Source organism: Bombina bombina, chromosome 8, assembly GCF_027579735.1.
Source record: "Bombina bombina isolate aBomBom1 chromosome 8, aBomBom1.pri, whole genome shotgun sequence".
NCBI classification, from domain to species: domain Eukaryota; kingdom Metazoa; phylum Chordata; class Amphibia; order Anura; family Bombinatoridae; genus Bombina; species Bombina bombina.
The window spans coordinates 33358739-33366238 of record NC_069506.1 but is presented as its reverse complement, the minus strand read 5'-3'; the positions used below and the strand labels follow the sequence as shown (position 1 = coordinate 33366238).

The window sequence follows — 7500 nt, the reverse complement described above, 5'->3', positions numbered from 1 at the left end:
GTCCGACAGACATCGATGAATGCCAACAGCATGAAGTGCTTGTGCAATGCCACCCCCTGCAGATTTGCGGCCGCTAGCAGGGGGTTTCAATCAGGACGATCGTACAGGATCGGGTGGATTGCAGACCGCAACCTCAGAGGCAGCGAAACAGGGGCATCAGGGGCCGTTCGGCTCTTGATTGAACACCCCCCATGTGTCTGTTTTATGTGACTGCAAATAGATATGTAAAACAGGCAGCTTCCTGAGCATTTGCTCTTTAGCAAATAATGTTTCTGTTTTGTTTTGTTTGTGGTTTTAAATAAATGTTTACTCATTGGTCACTCAAGATGGTGATAGATATTTCCAAGTAATGCTTAGCAAACACATAGGTAAAGCACCTGAAGAACAGTCAGCCTTTTCCTTCTCTTGTGATATAACTGCCTGCTACCAACAAATGTTATGTTCTCTAACCTGAGGTTTCAAATATTTGTTACAAAATGAAATCTATTAGCATTTCTACAGCAAAGATTTATTTTTTCCCTCTTCTGCATTCTTCATATCCTTTACAGAACTAACCTCATTTTAAAATACTCTATTATTTTGAGACACTTCAATCATTCAAAATTATAGATGTTTCCTTTGGGAAAAAAAAAAGATTTATATAAGAAACATTCAAGGTAGATCATCATTGAAATAGGTTTTCTTTTATTGATGTGATGAAAGAAATGCGACATTTGATTGATTATCTAACAAAGTACGCTGCACTTATCTCCTCCTATAGAGGCAGTACGTATAGACACGCACAATAACACCTCGCAGAACACTCTGCTATGTTGGCAGTAGGAGGAATGGCTTATTTCATTAATGGCAGTTTAATGGAGAAGAAATATTCTCATTGATACCTGAGAGTTTCCAAGGACCATTTGCATTTGTATTAATGTCATGTTTGTAAATGTGCATGTCAGTTTAAAAGGATAGAAAGGCAAAGAATTCAAATTGACATGGATTTTAAATAGCAGCAACTTTGCAATATACTTCCAACAGCAAAAGTGATTACTGTTTCAATAGCATATGCACATATGCTACATGTGACTAGAGGAAAAGGATTTAAACATCTTAGGCCCAAATTAAAGGGATAGTAAACCACATTTTTTTTATTTCATGATTCAGATACAGCATGTAATTTTAAGCCACTTTCTAATTTACTCCTATTATCAATTTTTCTTCGTTATTTTGGTATCTTTATTTGAAAAAGTAGGAATGTAAGCTTAAAGGAACACTGAACCCCAAATTTTTCTTTCATGATTCAGATAGAGCATGAAATTTTAAGCAACTTTATAATTTACTCCTATTGTCAATTTTTCTTTGTCTTGATATCTATATTTTAAAAGCAGGAATGTAAGCAGGAATGTAAATCTTAGCAGCCAGCCCATTTTAGGTTCAGCACCATGGATAGCGATTGCTTATTGGAGGCTTACATTTACCCACCAATAAGCAAGCATAACCCAGGTTCTCAACCAAAAATGGGCCGGCTCCTATGCATCACATTCCTGCTTTTTAAATAAAGATAGCAAGAAAACGAAGAAAAATTGATAATAGGAGTAAATGAGAAAGTGGCTTAAAATTGCATGCTCTATCTGAATTATAAAAGAAAAAAATTGGGTTTAGTGTCCCTTTAAGAGACAGCCCATTTTTGGTTTAGTACCCTGGCTAGCGCTTGCTGATTGGTGGGTACCTTTAACCACCAATAAGAAAGGGCAACACAGGTTCTGAACCAACAATGGCCGGCTCTTAATAAAGACCAGATGGACAAGGTTCACTTTTGTGAACCTGCCTGCCCAGTATCACAGAAATCATATTGCTGCCCGTATTTAAAATGAACAGGGCCAGATTGAGTCGCCGGGATGCCGGGAAAAATTCCGGTGGGCCGCCTGGGCAGTGGGCCGGCAGTTGGCAGCTACACAGAGAGCTCAGCACAAGCAGGGCCGGCCAGCATTGAAGCAGCATGAGTCAGCATGAAACATTAATTATGTTTGTTGCGCGCGGCACACTGACTGTCAGGACACACACAGCTGGTGCTGACTGCTGAGCTCTCAGTAATCAGTAGTATTACTAATCTTTAATCTGCGTGGCGGCAGCAGTAGAACACAGAGCAGTGCCTTACTCAGGCTTCCCCTTCCGATTGGCTGCTTGCCGCCCCCCCCCCTCCGTTTGGGAGCGTGTGACGCCCAGGAGCTACAGGCTGCTGTGCGGTGTGAGAAAGAGTTGCAGACCTGGGGATGGATTCTGCTGTCTTGTCTGAATGAAGACTAATTGCTGGCTGCTACTGATCCTCTCTGCATCCTCTGGGTACTCCACCAGCGGGGCAGTGCGCTACACTGTGTTATCCTTTCAAGGCGCTCAGGCAAGAATCAGAGGTCCCAAGCCGACAGCCGAGTGACAGCTGGCGGTAGGAGAGCAGGCAATGCAGGCTTATTCATTACTAGATGAATTCTAAAAATGAGGTTGGAAGCAACCTCTAAAAGGGGTTTTGGTACAAGAGTCTATAACATGGAAAACTATATACAGTATATATATATATATACATGGAATAGACTAGTATACTATTATGATGCATTGAAATATATTTGATATAACACATGCTGTTAATATAATCTCTGACAGGATGAATACATGCATATGAGCCACCGTCTGTCCATTTTAGATATAAATGCTACCTACTAATGTTTAGTGTGATATGATGAATGATTCTGAAATATGTGCTGTGGAATGCTTAATGCTGATAATCTGAGTGAGCCTGAAAACCTGATGATTGTACATTTGCAGGGCCGGGGGGGTTGGGGTTAAGTTGGAGGGCAGAGCTGGCCCAGAGGGGGGCGGAGCTGATTTCCCAGTCCGGCCCTGAAAATGAATGTCGCCCCTTGCTCACACTAGCCTAATGGCGGGTGAGTAGGGGATTTCAGCTCATGCCAGCGAAGGGCCCTTCAACCTGCATGCACAGCTTTATACATAGAACCTCTTGCTTGCTCCGAGTTCTGGCAGTGGTGTGTTTTGTGTCAATGAAAACTTAAATTTGACAATGCAATATTACTTAGGGGTCGATTTATCAATGTCTGTCCGACATGATACGGTGGTGAACTGCTTGTGCAATGCTGCCCCCTGCAGATTCGCGGCCAGACGGCCACTAGCAGGGGGTGTTAATCAACCCGATCGTATAGTATCGGGCAGATTGATGTTCACAGCCTCAGAGGCAGCAGACCAGTTACATAACTGCTGTTTCCGTCAAGCTTGAAGGCTCGCACGGAAACAGGCATCAGGGGCCATTCGGCTCTTGATAAATCGGCCCCTTAGTCTTAACTTCAAGTGTGTAGTAGATGGTTTTCTGACATATTTTGCAAACACCAGCGAAAAAAAACGATATCGCTCGCACACAACTGTTAGCGCATCACTCATAATCTGGCTTATAGGTAACTCCTGAGCTTCTTTCAGCCAACCTCCGATATTCAAAAATAGTATTCCAAGAGAGCAAAGCAAATGTGACAATAGGAGTAAAGTAAAAACCTGTCTGAATCATTAACATATACGCATCTATTTATCAAGCCGTCAACCGCAAATACGCTGGAATTTTGCGGCGTATTTGTGGCAAGCCTGATTCGCCTTAGTTATCAAACCCTACAAACGGCAAAAGTAGAATTTGGTGACGTAACATACGATCCGCCGGACTCAGTCTGACACAGATCAATGCTTACGTCATTACAGATGTTCTGAACACAAGTTCGGCACAATCTGACTACTTTTGTAAGTTATCAAATACCTACCAGGTACGCTCACCACTATTCCGGCCCAGCATACCTGGTTTTCAATTCGCCGCCCTGGAGGCGGCAGCTGCCATAGGAATCAATGGGAGTCTGAAAGCAGCGAAAGCTCATGTTCGCTGCTGCCCGATATCCCATTGATTCCTATGGGAATGTTTACACCTAACACCCTAACATGTACCCCTGAGTCTAAACACCCCTAATCTGCCCCCCTACACTGCCGCCACCTACATTATACTTATAAACCCCTAATCTGCCGTCCCTACACTGCCGCCACCTAAATAAAAGTTATTAACCCCTATCCCGCCACTCCCGGACCCCGCCGCAACTAAATAAACTTATTAACCCCTAAACCACCGCTCCCGGAGCCCACCGCCACCAACATTATACTTATTAACCCCTAATCTGCCGCCCCCTACACCGCCCCACCTACATTATACTTATTAACCCCTAATCTGCCGCCCCCAACATCGCCACCACTATATTAAATGTATTAACCCCTAAACCCCCTATCTTAAATATAATTTAAATAAATCTAAATAAATATTACTATCATTAAATAAATTATTCCTATTTAAAACTAAATACTTACCTGTAAAATAAACCCTAAGATAGCTACAAATTGTAGCTATTTTAGGGTTTATTTTTATTTTACAGGCAACTTTGTATTTATTTTAACTAGGTAGAATAGTTATTAAATAGTTATTAACTATTTAATAACTTCCTAGGTAAAATAAATACAAATATACCTGTAAAATAAAACCTAACCTAAGTTACACTAACCCCTAACACTACACTATAATTAAATAAATTCCCTAAACTAAATACAATTAAATACAATTAATTTTTTTTTATCTAAAGTACAAAAAAAAAAAAAACACTAAATTATAGAAAATAATAAAATAATTACAAGATTTTTAAACTAATTACACATAATCTAATCCCCCTAGCAAAAAAAAAAAAGCCCCCCAAAATAAAAAAAGCCCTACCCTACACTAAATTACAAAGGGCCTTTTGCGGGGCATTGCCCCAAAGTGATCAGCTCTTTTACCTGTAAAAAAAAATTACAACTCCCCCCAACATTAAAACTCACCACCCACACAACCAACCCTACTCTAAAACCCACCCAATCCCCCCTTAAAAAAACCTAACACTAACCCCTTGAAGATCACCCTACCTTGAGAAGTCTTCACCCAAACGGGCCGAAGTCCTCAACGAAGCCAGCAGAAGTGGTCCTCCAGACGGGCAGAAGTGGTCATCCAGATGGGCAGAAGTCTTCATCCAGGCGGCATCTTCTATCTTCATCCATCCGGCGCGAAGCAGGTCCATCTTCAAGACATCCCCTTCTTTAGACAGCGACTGAAGAATGAAGGTTCCTTTAAGTGACGTCATCCAAGATGGCGTCCCTTCAATTCCGATTGGCTGCTAGAATTCTATCAGCCAATCGGAATTAAGGTAGGAAAAATCATATTGGCTAATGCAATCAGCCAATAGGATTGAAGTTCAATCCTATTGGCTGATACAACCAGCCAATAGAATTGAGCTCACATTCTATTGGCTGTTCCAATCAGCCTATAGAATGCGAGCTCAATCCTATTGGCTGATTGCATCAGCCAATAGGATTTTTTCTACCTTAATTCCGATTGGCTGATAGAATTCTATTAGCCAATTGGAATTGAAGGGACGCCATCTTGGATGACGTCACTTAAAGGAACCTTCATTCTTCAGTTGCTGTCTAAAGAAGGGGATGTCTTGAAGATGGACCCGCTCCGCGCCGGATGGATGAAGATAGAAGATGCCGCCTGGATGAAGACTTCTGCCCATCTGGATGACCACTTCTGCCCGTCTGGAGGACCACTTCTGCTGGCTTCATTGAGGACTTCGGCCCGGTTGGGTGAAGACTTCTCAAGGTAGGGTGATCTTCAAGGGGTTAGTGTTAGGTTTTTTTAAGGGGGGATTGGGTGGGTTTTAGAGTAGGGTTGGTTGTGTGGGTGGTGGGTTTTAATGTTGGGGGGGATTTGTAATTTTTTTTTTACAGGTAAAAGAGCTGATTACTTTGGGGCAATGTCTCGCAAAAGGCCCTTTTAAGGGCTATTTGTAATTTAGTGTAGGGTAGGGCTTTTTTTATTTTGGGGGGCTTTTTTATTTTGTTAGGGGGATTAGATTAGGTGTAATTTGTTTAAAAATCTTGTAATTATTTTATTATTTTCTGTAATTTAGTGGGGGGGGGGGTTTGTACTTTAGATAAAACATTTTTATTGTATTTAATTGTATTTAGTTTAGGAAATTTATTTAATTATAGTGTAGTGTTAGGTGTAATTGTAACTTAGGTTAGGTTTTATTTTACAGGTATATTTGTATTTATTTTAACTAGGAAGTTATTAAATAGTTAATAACTATTTAATAACTATTGTACCTAGTTAAAATAAATACAAAGTTGCCTGTAAAATAAATATAAACCCTAAGCTAGCTACATTGTAACTATTTTTTATATTGTAGCTGTCTTAGGGTTTATTTTACAGGTATGTATTTAGTTATAAATAGGAATAATTTATTTAATGATAATAATATTTATTTAGATGTATTTAAATTTTATTTAAGTTAGGGGGTGTTAGGGTTAGGGTTAAACTTAGGTTTAGGGGTTAATAAATTTACTATAGTGGCGGCAACGTTGGGGACGGCAGATTAGGGGTTAATAAATGTAAGTAGGTGGCGGAGGTGTAGGGGGGCAGATTAGGGGTTAATAAGTATAATGTAGGTGGTGGCGGTGTAGAGGGCGGCAGATTAGGGGTTAATAAGTATAATGTAGGTGGCAGTGGGCTCCGGGAGTGGCGGTCTAGGGATTAATAATTGTATTTAGTTACTGCAGGGTCCGGGAGCGGCGGTTTAGGGGTTAATACATTTATTAGAGTTGCGGTGGGCTCCGGGAGCGGCGGTATAGGGGGTAAACAGTATAGTATAGTGTGGGTGTTTAGTAACAGGGTACTTGGTGCGCGGCTTTTTGACAGCTTTTTTGATCATTTTGGAGAGCGTATTCAGGTCCGTGGCAGCGATGATAGGCGATCTTAGGCGAGCATATTGGTGCCGTCGAATGCAGGTAAGTTGACGCTTTGATAAATAGATGCCATAATCTTTTACTGTCCCTTTAAACCGATTTTAAGGATGGGGGATTTAATACCAAATAGAACATTCTTTTTGTGAAATTCACATTTACTTTCAAGCTCTTCAAATATGTTTTTTTCTACATAAAAGGCTTTTTAACATAGCAATGCATTTTGCAAATGCTTTATATTGAAGAGAGGGTGAAACACCAAATTATGCATTTCAAGTACACAGAATGAATAATAGCAAAAAATCGAGAATATAGAGCTGAAAACAAGAGCTTGTATGATTGAATAAGGCTTCTCAATGAAAGGAGCGAAGGAGGAACATAAAAGAGGCGAGTTAACAGTGAGAAGAAACACAGAGTTCAGTAGAAAGCTACAGAACACATTAAGATGTATTAATTTAGCAGGTCGATTCAGTCAATAGGAAGGTCTGACAGCCTGATGGGATTGTCACTGCCATGAATAGAAAGCGCAACAGAAGCTACAAGTCCTAATAATGTTTGTTCATTTCTCAGCACCAGTTGTTTCTGCTAAACATCTGCTTTACAAAACTGTGTATGACAAATGTGTAACACTCAGGGACATAAGCCTCTGACAGG

General features: G+C 40.6%; 1 protein-coding gene across 1 annotated transcript in view; it reads right to left on the bottom strand.

Moving 5' to 3' along the window:
* The window catches only part of IGSF21 (immunoglobin superfamily member 21), a 693767-nt gene that overhangs the window by 212602 nt on the left and 473665 nt on the right, over positions 1–7500 (bottom strand). The window lies entirely within an intron of this gene.